The sequence below is a fragment of the Cetorhinus maximus genome, chromosome 12 (assembly GCF_964194155.1).
Source record: "Cetorhinus maximus chromosome 12, sCetMax3.hap1.1, whole genome shotgun sequence".
NCBI classification, from domain to species: Eukaryota; Metazoa; Chordata; class Chondrichthyes; order Lamniformes; family Cetorhinidae; genus Cetorhinus; species Cetorhinus maximus.
The window spans coordinates 24,203,138-24,225,125 of NC_135890.1; the positions used below are offsets into that span (position 1 = coordinate 24,203,138).

Genomic DNA, 21,988 nt, shown 5'->3' on the forward strand with positions numbered 1-21,988 from the left:
CTACCTCCACTCGTATGATTTTGGTGTGAGGGATGTCTGAAATCTGGCATGCACAGATTAGACCTGATAGGAGCAGATCTGAAGTTTGTGGATTTGTTTGGATAGTCAGGGTACTCTTTTGGAGAGGTAATGTATTCCTTTGGATATGGTCCCCGGACACCTTTTGTCGAGGTCGGGTGTCTTTTGGGGAAGGCCAGGTGCCCTTTGGGTTTTCTAAAACTAGGCATGAATGTGCTTAATATGTGCATTAATTCATTGAAACTGTCGGTGTCAAGATGAACTGTCAAAGGCAGCTGTCAAGGCATTTAAAAATCCTGCTCTTTAAATCTTTTGAGAAAACTGGTGCGTTTAAAAACTTGCTTACTATTTCACTGTCTGTTGACATAAGCCTTAGGACTCTGATTACTGCTACATGACTTAGTTCACAACTGTCCATTATCACGATAAGGTGCCTGCCATTTCACAGTTTGATTGACAGTTCCACATAGTGAATGGACACTTTGAAGTGGAACTGTGAATTTCAATGTTTATAAGGGATTATGCAATCAAATTAAATGTTTGTGTGTTAAGGGATAAATCAGTTGAAAGAATGTAAATATAGTAAATGGGTTTTTTATGAATGAGTGCTTTGTAAAAAAAAGTCTGCAATAGACACTTGGAACTTTATTTAACCTCAACATGACTCATGAGACCTTCCCATGGTGGATAATGGGTGAGTTGGCATGGTAGGTGAAAGGGTAAAGGGTGGTGGTGGGCATAAGTTGGCATGAGGTTGCACTAAGTTGGCATAGGGGCTATAAAGGGCCATGAGGGTGAGAAGAGGGGCATAGGTTGGCATACAGGGTATGAGAAAACATGGAGTGGACAGAGGATATTACGACCCATGATGGGAGGAGTATGCGAATAATCAAGTCCCACTCCTCCGCAGGTCATATCATCAATTTAAATGTTTAATTTTCTCACTGAAATGGCTAGTTGTGTATGTATACCTTTAGTACCCAGAAGAAAAGGGACTCTGACCAGGCTTCCTTCAAAAATACAATGATTAATTTTATTTTAAAACAAAACTTCTTTTAACAAGTTGCGAGTACTGGTTTACACAATTCTAATTGGGAAATATAACTACCTATCTCTTTCTAAAGAATTCCCCCAGCATGCACACAAATAAAGAACAAACCGGTCGAGTCTCTGCAGAGTGGGCTTGGAGGATGGGCATTATAAAATAAAGGATACAGTCCACAGAGTCTCGACACTGTCGACCTGGAGTTCTCTTGTGTGCAGACGGGCCGCTGGTCCCGGTGGATGCCTGGAAGAACCCACCACTGGTCTCAGCTTTGCAGGTCTGAATGCAAACTTGTTACAATCAGATGAAGGTTCTCTGGCTGTAGGTTGATAGTCACACTCAATTTTAGGCAAGATAGAGAGAGGGAGCCAGTCAAGGTCTCCTTCCTTCCTCAGCTTGTTCTTTAATAAGACTGCCTTCAAAACCAGCAGGTTCACAACTTAAGTTTCTTCCCTCTCTACCATGTGATTGCCTTTTTGTCTCCCAGCTTCGTTAATTAAAGTGCTTTGCAGTTCAACACAAACAAACAATTCCTTCTAAAGTATCATATAGGTCAGGTGATTTCTTGGAAGAGAAAGGTGAATTGATGACCTTTTTTTAAAAAACAATTCCAGGTTAGCATCCAGATGTCCAGATCATGCCATGTCCTTCTACTTTGTAAAAGAAAGCTTCAGTATTGAGAGATATGATTCTAACAAGGGTATGAGGTGGCATGGGTTGACATGAATGGGGCATGGGTAGTGTATGGGGATGGGTGATGAGGGCTGGAGGGCTGTTTTGTTTTTGTGTTATTAAACTTCAACACCGTGCTGGAGCACCGAGACAGGCCTTCCGCCCAGCCCTTCTCCACACTCCTGGCAGCCTCCAGACTCGTTCTGGGGTTGCCTGGCCCGACTCCCAGGGAACCCCGCCACCCCCTGGAACAAAAATCTGATGTTCGTTCAGACATTTTTAGAAGCCGGGTTCATGGGGCTATGCACCCAACCCAGGGATGGAAATCTAGTTCTTGGCCTTTGCATTAAGTTCTAGCTGAGAAGCATTGAGTCCCCATTCCACGACTCCATCTCAACTCCTCTCTCTCTCTCATTTCATCTCCTACTTTTCTTTCAAGTAGCCTTACTTGTAAATATTTATGAAGCTCATAAAAGATCTATGACCAGAAATGCTGCAGGGTTTAATGAGAAACAAGACAGTGATGGAGAAAGTCGTGGTCCAGAACAACATAGGATACTGAAGCATCGAAATGTGCCATCATGAGGGAGATTCTATTTTTTTGGTTGATGAATTTCTGATCTCTGCTTTTCTGCTGTTAAGAGTCACAAAGAAAAGAAGTGCTGTAAACTGTTAGTAAGGCAAATTGTCTGTTAACTTTTATTGCAAGGGGGTTAGAGTATAAAAAAAAAAGCAAAGGAGCATTATTTTAGCAAAAGGATTGAAAACAGGCAGAAAATGTGTGCAGCACTCATAAGATTGGCCTATTTGAAATTAGTGCACAATTTAGGTCCTAATTACTGATTAGTACCTCCAGGCATATTCAAATTATGGTAAACAGACACCTGCAGGTTTAGGACTCAAACACTGATTACATGCAATTTGTATGGAGTAATAAATGAGCTCCTTGCACCTACGTCTACTAAAGGTGTGGAGTGCTCTGGCGGACGCACAGCACAATGCGAGATGGCTTGGGCACCTGAAAGAGAGTGCACAGGTTCTCAGTTATGGTGCTGGAGGACCTGGTGGAGGAAATCCAGAGGAGGAGGAAGAGAGATGTCCTCCTACCTGCAGAGGGAAAGGATGTCACTACCTCTTCCTTGCCCTCTTGTTCACCTCTCCTGTGACAGCTGGTACTGCTTTACCTGGCCTCATGTCTTCATGCCCAATGTCCCTTCTAAGCTGAGCAGCAATTTAAAATATCCGCATGCTACTCGGCCCCTAAATTATCATGTTTGGCCATGCAAAAATGTTTAGAGGCTGCGCACTTAAAGAAATCACTCGTGCATTTAAAAAAATTACAAGGAACGTTGTTCATGACTTCTTACTATTTCTGTTCCCGGCCGGACCCTGAGCAGGTGCCCATGACCAGGCACTTCCTTTCTCCCAGTGACTCCTATAAAGTGGAGGAGCACAACGCTTATTCTTTTTAGGTGAAGTCCTCAGAGAATTTCCAGACTGAATGTTGCACAGGTATTGAAGGAAGTCTCCATAAAATGCCCAGAAAGTCTCCTGATGAGTTTCAGAGGTCCTTTTCACAGTTCCAGCAGCAACGAATATGAAATGGCAAAGATCCTTTAAGGAGCTCTGAAATCAACATCAGCGCCATGTTTACTACCAAACAGCTGATCACTGTTGAGAGGACACAAAATGCTGCACAGCCTCTTTAATGGACACTAGTAGGCATATGAAGTGTTAATCAGCTGGTTAGCAAGCTAATGGGGGCCCTTCTGAGCACTGGTTTCAAGCCTTTTACTAAGATAGATGCAGGCTAAACTGACCTTTCAACTGAAGACCCAACTTGGCCACCTCTTAGCCCTAAAGTATTCAGTGATCATTGCTGCCTGGAAGTTTTGCTGCAATTGTTATGGGACTTTGACACCATTTCATATTGCAAGTTGAAATGGCATATTAAACAATGTAGTGCTGACCTTAAGCTATGCTCGAATGTGTGGATGAAATGCCATATCCTTGGCTCAGCTTTCAGTAGTGTGTGTGTCTTCAGTAACTGCAAATATTGTACAAATTATTTGTGCAATTTTAATTGGAATCCTAACCTCATTGAAGAATGAATTGGTCAGAATGCCAGAAAATAGTTAAAGGTGAGGTCAGCAGATAGGATTTAAGGCAAGAATACAAATGTGAAGAGTATTTGGAGAAATGTGGAATTCAGTAACTCAGCATTAACTCAGTGTAATTTTGCAAGAGTGTAAGAAATATAACAGTGTACTCCTATCCATGAAGCCAAAAAAAGTCTGCCAATGAATCAAGAAAGAAGATTACAGATGGCTTGCTGTAGATTCCAAGTCTTCCAATGCCCAGTACAGGAAGACTGAACTGTCTTTATGTGATAGTTACACTGCTGTCAAATCAAAGACCTTGTATTGTATTGTATTTATCCATCGTGACTTAAGATGGAAGCATATAATTGCTACCTGTTAAGCTACCATGTGAATTTAAGGTTGCCAAGCGCATAGGTGAATTTCCCTGTTGCACTATGACACTTGGGTTAAAAACAGCTAACACCGAGCTACTGAAAGCTTGAGGTGAAGTTGGACCAAGTAAATACTGTGATGATGAGTTGTGTATAGTTCACTAGCATTTGCCGTCTGTGTGCTGACTGGAAACCTGGCAGCTTTATGTGCATATGCACTCAGTGTCTGACAGGCTGTGTCTGTAATTTAAATTAATATCCAATAAAATCTACAAATATCTGGAACATTCCAAAGGAATAAGAATGATAGGATTTATTTTCTTGGATTGAAGGCAGAATTGGTCATTCAGAATATGGCAGGGCTTCTTCCTCTTTTAAGTTCTACTTGGTCTGGTTTTGAAGTCAGACAGTGATGTCAGCTCTGTGGTGAGGGGGATATTTTAGTTTCAAGGATTTCTTAATTGTGTTGTTTTGACTACCTATTGGAAGGCTAATGTTTGCTGGGTTGTTAGGAGAGAACATGTGAAAAGGCCAATGTGCTTATTCGAGTTCTTTAAAACCTGTTTTTTTCCCCTCCATCCAACTCCAGCATTGTGTTTGTACTGGGTAAAGTTAGAAATATCTGTGCTGAAGGATGAACTTTCTGCTTCGTCAGGTATAACACCACTAGATGCCGATTAAAATTGCTTTTATGCTGCCAGAGCAAGGTACCAGAACTTCAGTTCCCAAAGAACATCCTGTATTGCATCACTGGGACTTTCTTCATCCCCTTTCATTTCCCATTATTGTGTTCTCTCCTGGGCTGGCAATTTGTGCTGAAGTATGGGTTGTTTTGTGCTGAGGAAGTAAGCTAAGACATGACAAATTCATTTTGTAGAAGTTGCTTGCAGCTGGCAGAGAGGAGACTTTCAAACCATCATTCTGGAATGAAAAGCATGCCCCAGAGATGAAAAGAGTGCTGATTCACTCAACTGTCCAGTGTCCCTACAATAAAGATCTGTAACTCTTGCATGGATAAGCAAGCTAGTTGAGCAGTGGAAGTGTTTGTATTGCAAGGCAGTTTCTGACTCTTGTGTTTGGGGAAAGTATTAATGCAATCAACTCCCCCCACGCTACACAGTAGATAGATGGGCTTTCATGTGTGCCGTCTGGAGAGGCCTGATCATCCAATCTGAATAAAATGCAGTTTAATTTGTATGTTAAAACTATACAGTTCTAGATTTCATATTATAAAACGATGTAGAGACACTGTGTAGAAGGTTCAAAACATTCACAAGGGTGATTTCAACATTGAGAAGATATATTTATGAAAGGAGGAACAGGCTGGGGTTCTCTTCTCTAAGGAAAATAAGGCTGATGGGTGGTCTGACAGAGACCTTTTAAGATGTTGAAAATGTTTGGTAGGGTAGACGTAGAGAAGATGTTTCCACTTATGGTGGAGACAAAAACTAGGAACCATAAGTATAAGATAGTTACTAATTATTCCAATAGGGGAATTCAAGAGAAACTACCCAGAGAGTGGTAAGAATGTGGAATTTGCTCCACAAAGTGTAGTTAAGTTGTATAGCATAGATGCATTTAAGGTGAAACTGGATAAACACAAGGGAGAAAGGAATAGAAGGGTATGCTGATAGGGTTGGATGAAGAGGGGTAGAAGGAGGCTCATATGGAGCATAAACATCAGCACAGACCAGTTGAGCTGAATGGCCTGTTTCTATGTTGTATATTCCATGTCAGGCTTGTCCAACCTTTTTTGAGTGGGAGGCCACATGTAAAAAGCAGAGGGGAGGATGGGGCAAGGCAGCGATGAGCAAATTTTGGAAAGAAAAGGTTTGACAGAACATCAAAGGTGAATTTCAACAAAAATGCTGCGTATGAAAAGAAACAACCTGCTGAGCAAAAAAAAAATTCACAACAATAAATTGACAATTTAACAAAAAAGTAATAAAGATGACCATTAGAGTGTGAAAGGGTGTGTGTGTGTGTCCAGCTCACTCCCAGTCTAAGGGTATTCATCATTCTCCCTCACCCACTGAGAGTGGGTAGAGAGAGTGACAACTGTTGGTGTGTGAGGGTGAATGAGAACCCTAACACTGGGAGTGCGTCAGACGCACACACTGCTCTCTCTCTCTCTCTCTTGCACACTCCGCCTGGACCGGAAGACCAGGAGCGGGGCGAAAGCGGCTGGAGTGGGGCCAGAGTACTGGGAATGGAGTGAATGCAGCTGCAACCACGGGAAAGTGTGATGAGTGGAGGCCCTGCTTGCTCCAGAGTGTCTCTATCTTCACGTACTCGCAGTTGCTGGTGTTTGCTGCTCCTCCAATGACCATCTGTTTCTTATTATTGATCCTATCAGCAGCAAATGCAAGAGAGAAACAGGCCATCATTGAGGAGCAGTCTCCTGCAGAAATATTCAAACTCACTGACCCATCTTACCGGCCTTTTCAACAGTCACTCCATGAGCCGCATAGGTGCGGGCCACTGGTTGGACAAGCCTGTTCAATACAATATCTCCAGTAAAGTCATTTGTTTCCCTTTTTACGCTTTCCTATTTATTTTTGTGTTCCTACTGGAACTTAGTGTTTTGGCTTTAAAATTGTTATGGTGTTATACTGTCCTGATATAGGACTAAAAAATACTTGGACTTTTATATTTCTATGAAAATTACTGTACTTATATCAGTGTACTTGGTACTCTCATAATACAGAACTGTTAACATTATTAAAGCTTACAATACTTTAGAATCTCAATTTTTAAACAGGAAGTTGCATGTTATGGTATTTCTGGCCTGTGTTTTTGGCAGGCGATGGGTGCAAATGCTGCTATCACTGTCCCCAGATAAAATCACCTGATCCAAGTATGGAATTTCCCAAATATTCCCATTTGAATAAAATCCTGTCTACAGTGTGAAGCCTTTCTGATATTTTAAAAACTTATTCATCATTTCGTTCAGCCCTATGCTGAATTGCAACATCTGTTTGGTGTTGATTTATATTCCTTGATTTTATAAACTGTGTAATTTTGTGCTATTTTTATTGACTTTGTTTATAGAAATCATTATCCAAGGATACCATTACTGTACCAGATAGTTGACTTTGTGCACTTGTGTGGTTAGTCCTCATTGTGTCCCCTGGTTTTAATCATGTAAAGCACAACACATCAAATATAGGGTTGCCAACTATGATTAGGAGGTTTTATCACATGACTTGCCCCCACGCTGCAGCCATTCACTGGCCAGCACATCATCCTTGTGACACACTGCCTTCCTACACCAATTGGAAAGCAAAAAGACTCATTACCCAATTGAACGATGCTTGACTGTCAGCCAAACAGCCTTCCCCACCCTCCAACCCCTGCCGTTTTCAGTATTTTTGTATCTGGTAAAGAGAAATGTTCAAGGAAATTTATGAAAAAAAAACTCTCTTCATGTCCCCTGTGATTTTTTTTCTCTCCAGAACTGCACACAGCAGTGTACTGGGGATTGATCTTCAAATCCTAGACACTCCAGGCCAATCCTGGAGGGTTGGCAACCCTCATCAAAGACCAGCCAAAAGAAGCCCTCAGCAACAGTTCTTTCTGGAATTTGAGATTTCTGATACCCTACTCAATGTGGAGACCTTTAATGCAATTAAATTGACAGCATTTGCTCACACACTTGGAGATTATTTCTTAACTTTCATAGGCCAACAGGTATTGCTGACTTGGATGTTGAATCTCGATGTACATATGGCACTTCTTGATGAAAAGAGTATAATGAGCATACTTGCAGTGGCCAGAATGGCCAGGGAAAAAGGCACTCCAGAAAAGGATTTATTTGGTGGTATGGAGTGTCGGCCCAGGCCAGTTCAATTCAGTTATTCAGTTCTAGAACGTTTATTCTCCAGTCTGATTCACTGATGCCATTACAGTCTGTTGCAGCAGATGCTGTGTATATACTGTGCATATATTTATTTTTTTCAGTGAAGTGAATTTTACAACACCATGTGTTCTCGGTACACACATCATCACAGGACCCTCTCACGTAGACGAATATTTGTTTGAGAATTTCATCTCAGGACTGTATATGACAGAGTAATCTGAGAATAAGTTCGAGTTTTGTTAAACCCTCTAACTGTTGGGGTGGGGGGGAAACCTTAAATGTGTGCACAAAATTTTACTCCGGATTTTAACAGGTGCTTATTTTCTTTTGCTAGGAGGGCCTTGATCAATGTGACCATATAACATCACGGATCTCCGTTAACTACAGAACAAGCTGACTGGACAACAACCAGAAAATCAGGACATTGAGGCTATTTTAGAGGTATGAGGGATATATTGTCACTGAGGTTTAGTTTACAGAGCCACGGTAATGCATTGTACTGCTTGGGAGCCACAAGGAGTTGGGTGATTGCGTTCTTGATTTAGATGGAGTTAGAAGTGCACAGCTGTATTCTGGAGCGTGAAATGCCTTTGTATTAATTATTAATTCCTTGATTGCTAGCCCATGTTTTTAAAATAATATCCAATATCACAATATTCATGTTTGTTCATTTATTCAGGTTTTTGAATATTAGGATAGTTAAATTACTGCTTAAAAAAGACTTCCCCTGCTACACAAGAGGCACAGTAGTAGCTAGTCACACCCAAGCAATATTTAGTAATCATTTCTGTTCGTAAAATTCATAACTTTTGCTGCTTTGTGTCCAGTCTTTGGTTCATGAGTTGGGTGCTCATCATAGTGAACAACAGGAAGCCAAATGTGTTGGATTATTTCTTGCATATGCAAATAAAGCTTTGCCACAGTTTGTCTTAACTTTAGGATCAGCTTTACTGTTGTTCTGAGAGTGGTATTCTTGAGCTGCCCCTACTGTTTGGAGATTTTTCTGCTCTATACTGATATAAGAACAGCTTTTCCACAATAGACTGTAATGAAAGAAGCTGTCATGTAGTGGAAGCTGTGTTTATGTTTTGACAGTGGATAGGAAAAATATTTAATAAGTGAACAACCTGCATATTATTTAAGCATGAAATATTTTCTGAATCCTACTTACAAATGTCAGTATTCTTTTATATTTCCTTACATTTTTTTGAGGGTTTATTAGAATGTGGAAAATATTGAAGGGCACTGGTGCAGATGGTTTTCCAAGTGACTTATACTTTGCATATCAACTTGTAGGGCTGTTATTGTTTTAAATGAATGTCCCCCCTCCTTGTAGTGGTTGATTCATTGTAGACACAACCCAGCATTTGCATCTCAGCTGCAGGTACTGAGGCTAGAATTTTGTTTGTGGTTTGGTAGCAGGCTTGTTTATACCTGTAAAGTAATAACTGGTCTTTTTGATTGGATCTGTGTTTCTTAGTGATACCAAAAAATCTCAGACCTTTTTTCATGAAGCTCTACCTTGCTCCTGCCAGTGCTACTGTATTGTGGAACTTGAACTTGGTTTGTCACTTTGCAGTTCTTTTGTTCTAACAGGACTCGGCACTGACCTGCACACTAAATACAAGATCCGCACAAGCTGGAGGAAGATTCTTCCCAGCCTTATCATCTGCTCATACTAGTGTAATGTTTCAGGAGGCGAATTCTTGGTAATGGTTCAATATCATTACAAAGTTCTACCGCATTGAAACAACTTGCATGAAACTGTGATGGCAGTAAGCTGAGCAAGTGGACTTGATTTTGCATTTGAAAGTGCTGCCTGTCATCTTCTATAAAACTGATTTAATGTTTCAAGTTCTGAGTCAGTAACTGGATGTGGGCTTCTGTAAGCATATGTTGAGATTGCTTTGTATTTTTGATAATATTGAGGTCAGCTGTATTCCCAAATAATAGCAACATGAATCTCTTTTTATAGGAACGTAATTTGCTGCGCAAATAAAAGCTAATGAAATAAAAGGCCCGTTGCAGTACAGTGAGCGATCCAAGTGCATTATTCAGACTTGAACTGCTGAGAGGAATGCAAAACGTAGGTGTAAATAGGCTTATTAACTTTGAATAATAATTACAGAGCTACACAACGTTAACCAGGCTAAAGCAAAATTAAAACAAAAAGCTGCATATGGTTTATGTGAATAGATTTGATTAAAGTAGTTAATGTTCTGATTTAGGGAGACAAAGAATTAGTATCAACACAAATAAAGGTGGAACATTGTGTTCTTGATCAGTTGTCTTGCCTAGATTCATGATGTAGATTGTCTGATTAGAAAGGTAGTTTAGTTTGATAATCCTTTTCAAAATGACAGGGAGGGAGAAGAAAAAGTGGCTTTGCAGACTCTTTCTTTGTGAAACAGATTGAGAAAGCATGTGAAACATGCTGGCTTGATGGAATGATATGGCCCTTCAGATTCTGTGCTTAGTTCTTGGGATCACTGATAATTTGTACAATCTGGATTAGAAGCAAGTAAATTAGTCAGTTGTAGCATTCATTTACAAACAATTAAAAGTGGTGCAGAAGTAATTTGGCTGCTGGAGTGCATTTAGACTGCAACTTGAGCATTGCTTCAAAGTAGTATGGATTTGATTTTCAATGTGACCCACTGGAAGAGGCAGTTGTGCACCACTTACGTGTATAACTTCAGAATGGTGTCTCATCTGGTTTACAAAATATTCAGTGACTCATTAGGTCAGTTGGAAGCCTTCAAAACTTTTATTTAATAAGTGCTAGAGTTGTGGGGAGTCTGGTCCATGCTCATGATTGATCTTAAAATGCTAGGAGCATGAGTTTAGAGTGCTCTCTCTCTTGGATTTGGCCATCCCAATTGCTGCATAAGTAAGTAAGCTGCTGTGACTACAAATTGACACTGTAGCTGCTGATCTGAGATCAATAACTGCAGTATAACAGTACTGAGTGAAACCTAATTCAAAACACTCGGACAGCATGACCTGTCCCTATCAAAACCAAGCAGCAGCCAACCAGCTTTCTACCGAAGTCCTTGACCGTGGTGGAATACTCAAAAGGGCAAACTTAATTTTATTGGAAAAACTGACTTGATAATATAAAACAGCCTGTATAGGAATGTAGGAATTCTTGAGTGAAGCCATATGTTCTTTCTCTAAAAGTGTCAGATTCTTTACTAGTTTAGCAAAGTTGATTCAGTTGGGAAGAGAACGGAAAAAGCCTTGTGGGTGTTTTCTATCCAAATGTCACTATTTCGTTAAAGGCATCTGCAGGCAGTTTTTTACAGAACTGCAAGAGATTTTGACACAAAACATGGCACAAAATCTGATTCTTTGCAGGGTGGGGTGGGGGGGAGGGAGGAATTGCAGCATTTGATTAGTCTTAAATCCTAAAATAATACTGGAGTGTGCTACTTAGTATGTTGGAAGCCTGTATAATATTATTTAAGATGTCTTGTCCAACATGTTGAGATGGCTTCTTTAGAAAAAAATACAACTGGCTGAGTTCCTATGGCATTTACGAGTGGTGGGCAGAAGGATTCATTGTTGGATTGGAGGGGAAGGATGCAGGAGCACTTGGATGAGCTGGGCTTTGGAGAATTTGGAGACGGGTTGTAGAAGTGGCAGTTGTGCAGTGTGGGAGCTTGGTGGTTTTTTGAGGCAACCGGTAGTTAATGGAATGGGAAAAGCAATAAGAGTTGAGGTTCAGGGTCTTTATTTTACAAAAAAGTTTTTTAAAAATTGTATACCTTCCAAACTCTTCAATTCAAAGGGGAGAGGAAACCAGCCTCCAATAAATGCAGGAAAGTATAATTTGACAGCTGCAGCATTTTGGCTGAAATCATGCTTTCATGCATATGTTCACGTTCTATAAGAAAAAAGATCCGACACACAAAAACATTTCAGCCGTGTATTGACCCATTCTGCATTCTTGAGTTATGACCTAGCAAATCCTGCTGTACATGCAGATTGCAGCCATATTTGGAACTCAGTAATGCGCGGCAAGGGGAAAGTCCGGACCTGGCAGAGGAAGGTGGGCCAAGTGGAGTCCAAAGCTGATATGGAATGCAGCAGTAGACATTAGCCCGAGAGTGAAAGGAACAGGGAGAGAAGTACACAAATGTGTTGCCCGAGTTGTGTTATTTGTACTGCATGCTTAAGTTGGACTCTTTTTTATTCATTTCAGAAGTTGGAAATTTTTTGTTTTCTCCTCCCATGTGCGATGGAGACTTTGGAAGTGTGTGGGGCTGGCAAAAATGTCTATATAATTTAAATTTGTATAGAGCAAGCACTGGGTCTTTTATAGTATCATTCTTACAAAGCATTTGGAACTGGAAGAAACAAATTAGATTTTAACATAAAACAAACAGACAGGAAAATAATGTAGTTCTGTGGTGTAATTTTAAAGTGTATTTCTGAGATTTTACTGGTAAAATATGAAACAAAGAAATCCTGTTTGAAATCACAGGCTTTTTGTACCTTTTTAAAATGAAAATAACCTGATTTTAAATTCCTTTAGTCTATTTCATATTGTTGCTGTCTCTCTTCCTCTCTTGTACAGTTTACACAATGATGTGCTGTTAACTGAGGTAATAAGAACTTTTGCTTTTCTGAACTCCCTCCATGAGTAGACAGATGTATGTCCACGTGCATTGATAACTCTGATAACCAGGCAGTATTTTCAAAGACTAATTGTGCTTCGGTAAAAGTGAAAAGATTCATTCTACTTTACTGGATTGTGCCAATTATTTTGTTTTGTGTATCAGATCACCATTTATTGGTAGGATTTCTTTTTTTTTTAAAAAAAGTGTTAGTCACATGTTTAAAATACTTGCTGCTGGAGATATAATTGGTGATAGGAGCAAGAATGTTTGGCTATAGCCAGCCAGTTAAATTTCACACAACTGTACTGAGATCGATAACCATCAAAAAGGAACTCAATAAATTATAATTTTCTGAACATAATTACCTTATGTTCCAGTGGATGCATGTGGAAGTCAAGGGTTGCATTTCGCTTTGTATTAAAAATGCTCCTCATGGGCGTCATTATTTCAGAATGGAGTATTTGCTCTGGACCATACATATCATTTTGTGATAACATTTACCACATTATGATTGGATCTAATATCTCAGAGTGAGAAAAGGAAACTTTTGGCCATATTTATTGCCAGTCCAGAAATCATGTAGAGATTATGGAATGCAGCAGTAGACATTAGCCCGAGAGCGAAAGGAACAGGGAGAGAGGTTAGAAGTAACAGGCAATTCCATATTTGCATTGTCTGATGTACATGTTCAGTCTTTGTGGACTTTTTCTAGTTCTGAGTTCGCAAGTGCAAGCAAGAGAACAGCTAATTGGGAGCTTTGCCAACTCTGGGGAGAACTGCTTTTTTATTATAGAAAATCTATTAAATACCTGTTGTCACAGAATTTGTGTTTTCTTACTGCCCATGAGCAATGTGTTTTTATGTGTGAGGTGTGTGTATTTTCTTACCCTCGGTGGTTGACTTAATATAAAGAATTCCAGCAGCAAGCTTCTTTGAATTTAAAAATAAAGGTTACTTATTATTTCTCAGTTGCCCCGGGGGTTTAAAAACACAATGTCTCACTTACTTGACTCTCACACACTAATATCCGCACACAATTTAGATACAAATGAAGAAAAAAGCAACATGATTACAACTTGGAATAATTTCAGTCTCTCTTGTAGCAGGCCTGTTGTCTCTTAGATGAGTTGATGCTTTGGCAGGTGTGAAGGTCTTGAAAAGCGGAGGATTCTCAGTAAGCTGCAAGATTTCTTGTGGTTGAATCACCGGGAGGTTAGTTCTCAGGTGAACTTGAAGTTGGAACAGGCTGGGGAGAGCCCTCCCACTTTCAAGGTATTACTGTTTATCACCTTGGCTACTTAGTTGACTGCAGCTGGTTCATTGGCTTTTCTGATAGTTCCCCTGTCCCAGAACAGCATCTGCTATTACCTTTAAAAGTGGGCAACAAACATGACTGTCTCACCCATGTGACCTGTTGCAAGTCCAAACTCTTTTTGCAAATAAAGTGGTGTGTTGGCTGATAAACATCTTGTGTTGAGTTTGAGGCAGGCAATGACTTTGTGTTTGGATGAGGGGCCATCACAATACAATGAAAAGTCAATAGGATCTATTCCATGTTCCTGTAACATTTATTGAGCTTCGAGGTCTCTTTTGTCCATGATGAAACATGGAGATGAGTTGTCTGCAAACCCCATAGTGAGTCCATCCTTAAACAATAAGATAGGTGTGAATTCCATGTGGCTTTGAGGTTCATTCACTAAAGGTCCATTTTTAATCAGATTATGGCTGCAGACTCTACTGTCTACATTTCAAATACCAGAAGTCATATGGTATACTGCAGCCATCTTAACAGCTTTCGTGTTCACTTTTAAAATACAGCTTTAAAATTTGTAATATCTTCATGCCTGTACTGAGCATGACTATAAAAGTAGATATTTCTATTGTGTCCAATAAATACCATTGAACCTCCTTTTGTTCCATATTCCAACCTGCTGCCAGTTTCCAAATCATCCTAAACTGTCCATGTGGATATATATAAAAGTAAAATACTGCAGATGCTGGAAATTGGAAATAAAAATGGAAAACACTGGTAATACTCAGAAGCTGTCTGACAGCATTTGCGTTGAGAAGCGAACATTTTGGGTCTGTGACCTTTATCTAAAACTCAACGAGCCCATGTGCACATGTCTTCATTTTTCTCTCTTGAGAAAGAAGGAGAATGATTATAAGTTTGAACAAGAGCCTAAGCTGTAACTCTGCCGAGTGGGTAATGCACTCTCCAAAAAGTTCCCAGCTTTGATTCCTACTCCATCCTGAGTTCGTTGGTCTCAGCTGAGGCTGTAGTTGAGTTGCTAAATTTGGCTTTGGGCCCCGAGACCTGAGGAAGTAGATTTAGTTGGATGTGTCTGGATTTTGGATCTGCTTCAGATTGGACTCAACTGTCAAACATGAATCACAACTTGTACATATAGAATGGCATTAGGTTAAGGTACCATTTTGTTAGTAATGCCTGCTGGAGATGGACCAATTTAAAAACTATTGGTTAAAGTGGCCATATAACTAAGTTGCCTAATACTGTAGTTAGTACAGTTTTGACTCTGGAGAGTCTGAGGAGAATTAATTATGCAACTAAGAATATAACACTCAGATCCCAAAATGGTTTGAAACATGGGAGAATAAGAGGGAAAAGCTTAATTGTAATCATATACAATATATGGGTATTAAACTGTGCCTATATTAGATGGCTTGTTACTGTATCATATCTATTAACGGGCCCATCTCTTAAGACATTATATGATCATTATGAATCATTGTTTGTTTTTTGGCACCCACTTAGCTGCCAGGCCTAGTCAAATACCTGGCATTTGAAATTGAATAACTCACGATTTTCTTTACACATGGGATCGCACTGTATGACCTTGTCCAAGAGAAAATCCAAAAACTAGTGGACAGGTGAGAGCAAAATTTTTCTGACAAAAAGAAAATAGAAATAGCAAGGCCAGTTTTCAAATATACAATTAACCATTATGAAACATTTTTCTTTTTGGTATATTTGCGAGAAATCTGTCTCTCTCACTCTCTTTTGCAGCAAATGATGATTTGGGATGGAGGAGCAGAATTTTTCACAAAGTCGTGTTCTACTCTGTTGCAGGAAAGGATTTCGGAGCCTGTTTCAATTCTAATGTGCATTCAGGCAAGCGGTCAAGACAATTATGAAGATAAACTTTTCAAGGGCTGATCACATTAAAGAATGGAAGTCTCTGATCAGCCATTGACTTTGAACTTTGCAAGTGCAATCTGTAGCAAGATGTCAGAACTAAAACTTGAACTAATTGGTTAAACAAATTGATCCATCTAATCAAGTGGCGTACTACAATTAGGAAGATCATACCTGTACTATTAAGAAAAATCACACTGCAGAAATGCAATGAGGCAAGTCAGCTTTGTTACCCCAGTTTTCTTCTCTTTTTGTATGGGTTTCTGGTGTGGGTTGGAATGGAGTCATGAGAAGTTAAGTATTTGATTTTGTGCGTTGGAACGTGTCCACCTGCAGTACCTGTTGGAAAATGCTGAGGTTCCCCTGCTGCTAGCAGAAACTTGAGGGGGAGCTGGAAGTGAAGTGACTCTCCTGGTGTTTACAGTCCTTTATAATTTTTACTGGGTGTGAGATTTCTACTAGATCTCTAATGCCTCCATTGTGCTTGAGCTGCTTTAATACTATCTTTGGCTATTATCCCATGTAATAGAGTTTGAAAGGTCAAGATAGAGAGAGGTAGTGAGGAAAGGAGAGCTCTGCTCATTTCCTTGGTGTGCTAAAACTAAATGTCATTTCATAAAAGAGGAGCCTGTCTATTTGAAATAGTTGAAGTTTACAGTTTGCAATAACTCCCAGTACTGTAAGCAAAATCTCTGTTGAATTGAGCAAAGCTTCACTGATCTACATTTGGAGATGCTGATGAACCATTAGCCTGCAGCTAGTAAATCCTGAAACTGCTGAAGGACCAATAGTCCAAAGTGGCCTTGTGTTGCAACTGCAATGAATTCAAGCTGGTGTTTAAGGGACAGATTTATGAAGCAAATAATACAACCAACAAAAGTCCCATAATAATTGGCTGAGAAGGAGGGGATTAATTCAGATGCCATTCCGTTCTCCAGAACAAAATGTTGTGCCCTGCTGTTTTAAATGTTAACATCTGTTTTCACAATAAATGTAAACTAGCCTGGGGAGGGGTAAATATTTTAATAACTGACAAGTAACTTCTTACACTGTTTCTATTCCAAGATTGCCTGATTGATCATTGCTTCATCTCATTAATGCATCTGGAAAGTGTAAACTGTTGCTTTTCTAGATAAAATTAATAGTTTTTGTATATTTATGAAACCCTTTTTAAAAAAACAAACCTCATCTGCGTCCAAAAAACGTTGATCATGCTTGATCAGCGTGCGTGTGTAAACACTATTTTGTAAAGTGAACTTGACCCTATTTTTCTGTTGAGAGTATTTTTATTTGGATGGATTTTTACTAACCAACCATCTGAGCCTTTGGATAAACAGAAGCTTCGTAATCTCTTCCTTTCTGTCTTGTCTGTTGTTACCAGCCAAGTATTGACCAACTAGGAACATGCCATTCCATGATAGTTTGAGTTATTTCAATATTAACAGGAAGGATCTTTTTTGGCTGCTTCTCTGAATTAGGATAAAGCTTCAAAATGTAGAAATACATTTTGAATGTGCAGTGAGACTCTTGGGTCTTGACACCATGCGTGGAATATTAGTGTATGAAGGCTTAACATGCATACCTGAATTCCTCGCAGCCACAGCATTTTCCCATATAAAATAAATGGGTTAGTGCTCCTTTAACATAGCAGGGAGAGCAATTTCTGATGAGCATGTTAAGCATTTAGGCTCGTGAGGAACATAAACAATGGCATAGTTTCTGTGCTATAAATTCTATGTAATTCTCTCTGTAATTTTAGGGTCTTGAGTATCAGAACTTGACCATTGCAAACAGTTTGTTCAAATGTTTTAAAAATTATTTTTAACATGAGGCAAGAGAGTTAATAAGCCATTGTTCTTTCGCTTCAATGTTGTCAATATTGAGTTTAATGTTTTTTAATTTTGTGCCGGATGGTGAAAGGGAACGGAACACTATTTTTCTGATATTGGGAACCCGATATCATTGCAGTGTTTCAAATCCGGCTATCTGAAAACTGGCAACGTCCAAGAACCGGACGTTGTAACTTGCCATGCATTAATTTAATTATTATTAGATGAGTAAAATAACTTGGTGGCTTGTTCAGCTAGGTGCTGCATTGACGTTATGGCATGCCGACTAGTTATCAGCTTTGTGTGTCTGTCTTTTCCTGTGCTCCAAGTGAGCCGTGACCTGAACTACGCGAGCCGAAAGCTGGCAAGATCCAAAACCCGGCATGGACTTGGTCCAGAGGTTGCTTGTTTTGAGACCATGTACCTGGTATTGAGCTCCTAGAACTGCACGGTAAAGTTTCCTGTACTCTGCTGAGCAATGTGCCTAAGACCCAACCTCAGAAGAAACAACTACTTTCTTTACTAGAGTGACAGTTTCCTTTCTCTGACCCAAGATTCTGTGGCCTCTATGAAAGAGGTTGTTGGTGGATGTGGCATTAGGCAGTTTTGTGCTGTGAAATCATGCTTGCTAAGAACAAGACAGGCTCTCTTTTTTTCTTTAGCATTTGAAAGCTAAAGGTCTTATATAATCAATCTTCTGTTTTATTACTGTGCTGTTGTGCCTTTATTGGAATTATCCCTTGTCTAGCATTGAAGAAAATTCCAGTTTTTAAATTTATACTTAAATATGTGGTGCATAGTACAGTATGTAACTTTTTATTATCCTCACCAGAAGTAGGATTATATTTCCTGGTTTCCTTTCTACTTTTCTGGTATTTGAGTATTGCTGAAAAAAAGAGACATTTTTTGTCGAAGCTTTTCATTTTGCACTCATCAGGACAATTCGCAAGAAAATGTCAGGGGAAACAGCAAATTTATACTGTTTGAGAAGAGAGTGCTGATTGGTTGGCAAGTGGACTCTGGTAGAGGCGTTGCCATGGAGAATATACCAGTTGATAGTGACAGTTAATTGTCAAGCATTGTTTGAAATTTAAATCAGCAAGCTTGACACTGGTCAAGACTTTGCCCCAGGGAATGAACCAGCGAATGTCTGTCACTTATTTTGTTTAGCTGAAACAGGCACAATGTGTGTACATGTTCTTTTTGTTTGCAAAGAACAGGGCTCTGTACTTCAATATATGTAGCTTCCAGTACACCCAAATGTGCCAAATTGTGAGCCCGAATGACAATCTTAATTTGGTTGTCAGTGTAATTCTTAGCACACTCAGGATTATTTGGCAAATGTCCAATTGTGGAATTGCATCTAATATTGGACACTCTTTTGAGTTTTGCAAGCACGGGCTGGATGAGTATGGTTTGTACCTTGCCTGTTGTAAACAGCAGAAGGGATGTGATGTTTGATATGATCCACCATTATTTGGGACGCATGGCCTACAAACCTAGTATCACACTGGCACTGAAATTCATATACCACATCGCACAAATGAGTAATAGGCAGAATGTCTTTTTGGCTTGACGCAGCATCCCTGTAGGTGGCGAATACCACTGGTGTTGCTACTGTATTGTAACAGCATGACAGTTAGTTTCACCTGTTGCTCCAATTTTTAAGATACTTTGCCCTTCCAAGGTAATCTGAAGTAGAACGGGCACTTTTCAGGGCAAGTGACAGCCTTGGGCTGGTTCGTGAGTCTGCACACTATATAGCGTGCAATTGTCCTGATGAGTGCAAGACAAAAAGCTTTGACAAAAAATGGCTCTTTTTTCAGTAACACTCACATTCTGCACTACCAAAAACTATTTTCTGGTATTCCATTTTTGGCCTTGCATTTTGATTACACCAACTGCTTCATGCACATAAGGATCCAGAGTTTTCTCCAACTGTGGTGGTGGTAAGACTACACTATGCAACACATATCTCCTAGTTTTAGCGTGGAGATCCATCACAATTTTAGAAAGCAGAGATCTGTTAAACTAAATCTTGATTATTAACCCTAACCCTGCCCCATTTCTAGTTGTATTGAATTAATTTCTGTGTGAATTTCTTAAGATTGCTATTAGAACACAACTGTCTGAACTGGAAGGGTTTTGCTTTTTTTCCAATAGTGTGTTTATGAATAATCGTTTCTGCTGTTCTCCCACCACTACTCAAATCTGTACACTCCTTCCTCCTGCTCCTTCCCCTTCATCCCTCGCTGTTAATATACAGGACTGGGGCACCTCTCTTTTCCATGTTAACAATGGCAGTGATCTCAGCTGTTCTATACTGATGGCGAGAAAGGGGGTTGTGTGGACTGGTTCATTAGCTCAAGTAGAAGCAACTGCCAGCAATGAATGTTACGGGGAAAGAATTGAGTGCGGAAATAGATTGCCATGAAAGGAGAGGGTGGATACGGTTCAGTGTTCTCTCTGGACTAGATCTGGAAGAGGTAATCTCTGAACTGGGGAAAGGCATGTTGGGAAACTTCAAGCAAGTGAGAATTTGGTTGTTCCTGTTTCTTCGATTGTCTTTCCTTCTTAAGATTTAGAAATCGATCATGAAGTTCAAATTGGCTTAAAATTAACCAGAATATCCTGAACCATTCTAGAAATAAATTTTGTGCCTTCAACATTTGGATTTTTCCCTTCAGGTTTTTATTTATTATTTTCTTCCCCTCCAGTAAGCATGAAAAACTTTTATTTGACAGTATTATGTAATAAGCTCATGTAACTCGTTATTTTTGTGAAGTATTTCTTATGATCAGAGTTATTCTTCAGGCATCCGCTTTTTAAGGGCTGCGTCAAAGTTTTGAAGCTATTGGTCAGCTAGTTTTTGTTAGCTTGATATGTATGCAGAATTTAAAAAGAGGTCTGTTCTGCTCCCATCTGGTTACTTTATTGAGCATGTGCTATGAGTACAGTTCTGACAAAAGATCTATATCTGAAACATTCCCCCTCTTTACACTTTAGAGATGTGCAGGGACTTGAATACAAGAACACAAGAAATAAGAGTCGGAGTGGACCACATGGCTCATTGTGCCTGCTCTGCCATCCAATATGATCATGTCTGGTCTTGGGCTTCAACTCCATTTTCTTGCCAGGTCCACATATCGTTTAATTCCCTGAGAAACCAGAAATCTGCCTATTCCAGCCTTAAATGTATTCAATGATAGAGCATCCGCAATCCTCTGGGGTAGAGAATTCCAAAGAGTCACGACGCTTTGAGTGAAGTAATTTCTCCTCCTCCTCACCCTAAATGATCGACCCCTCATCCTGAGGCGCTGCCCTCACGTTTTAGATTCCCGACCAGCAAAAACAATCTCTCAGCGTCCACCTTGTCAAGGCCCTTCCGAATTTTGTAGGTTTCAATGAGATCGCCTCTCATTTGTCTAAACTCCAGAGAACGTAAACCCAATTTACGCAGCCTCTCATCATAGGACAGCCCCCTCATCCTGGGGACTAATTTAGTGAACCTTCGTTGTACCTCCTCCAAGTATATGCTTTCTTAAATGCGGAGACTAAAACTGCACACACTACTCCAGATGTGGCCTCACGAAACTTCTGTACAGCTGTAACAAAACTTCTTTATTCCTGTCCTCTAATCCCCTTGCAATAAAGGCCAACATGTCATTTGCCTCAATGTTAACTTCCCGTGTTCCTTGTACAAGCAAGCCCAAGTCTCTTTGAATATCAACATTTACAAGTTTATCACCTTGTAAAAAATATTCTGCTTTTTCATTCTTACGACCGGTGTGAATTAATTCACACTTCCATACATTATACGGCATCTGCCATCTTGTTGACCACTCGCTTAACCTGTCTATATCTCTTTGCAGCCTCTCTATGTTCTCCTTTTCACCTAGCTTGGTATCATCAGCAAACCTAGATCCATTACTCTGTGTTTTCATCTAAGTCATTAATATAGATTGTAAATAGCTGAGGCCCCGCATTGATCTTCGTGATACTCCACTATTCACTGCCTGCCAACTTGAAAAAGCTCCGTTTATGCCCACTTTTGTTTTCTATGCATTAATTCAACCTCTTTCCATGTTAATATATTACCCCCAACTCTGAGCCCTTGTTTTACATAATAACCTTTTGTGCGGTACCTTATCAGATGCCTTTTGGAAATCGGGCATATTACATCTGCTGGTTCCCCTTTTATCAACCCTGCTAGTTACATCTTCAAAAAAACTTTAATGAATTTTGTCAAACAGAATTTCCCTTTTAGTAAAACCATGTTGATTTGTCTTAATCACACTATGCTTTTCTTAGTG

The 21,988-nt window shown here is 39.7% G+C and overlaps 1 protein-coding gene across 2 annotated transcripts in view; it reads left to right on the forward strand.

The window, feature by feature from the left end:
• LOC144687296 (plexin-B2-like) overlaps positions 1 to 21,988 on the forward strand; it is a 234,654-nt gene that overhangs the window by 64,736 nt on the left and 147,930 nt on the right. For both annotated transcript variants that reach the window (XM_078553182.1, XM_078553183.1), the window contains exon 2: positions 8,402 to 8,508. The gene's annotated coding sequence lies outside the window, so the exon portion shown is untranslated. The remainder of the gene's footprint in view (positions 1 to 8,401; positions 8,509 to 21,988) is intronic.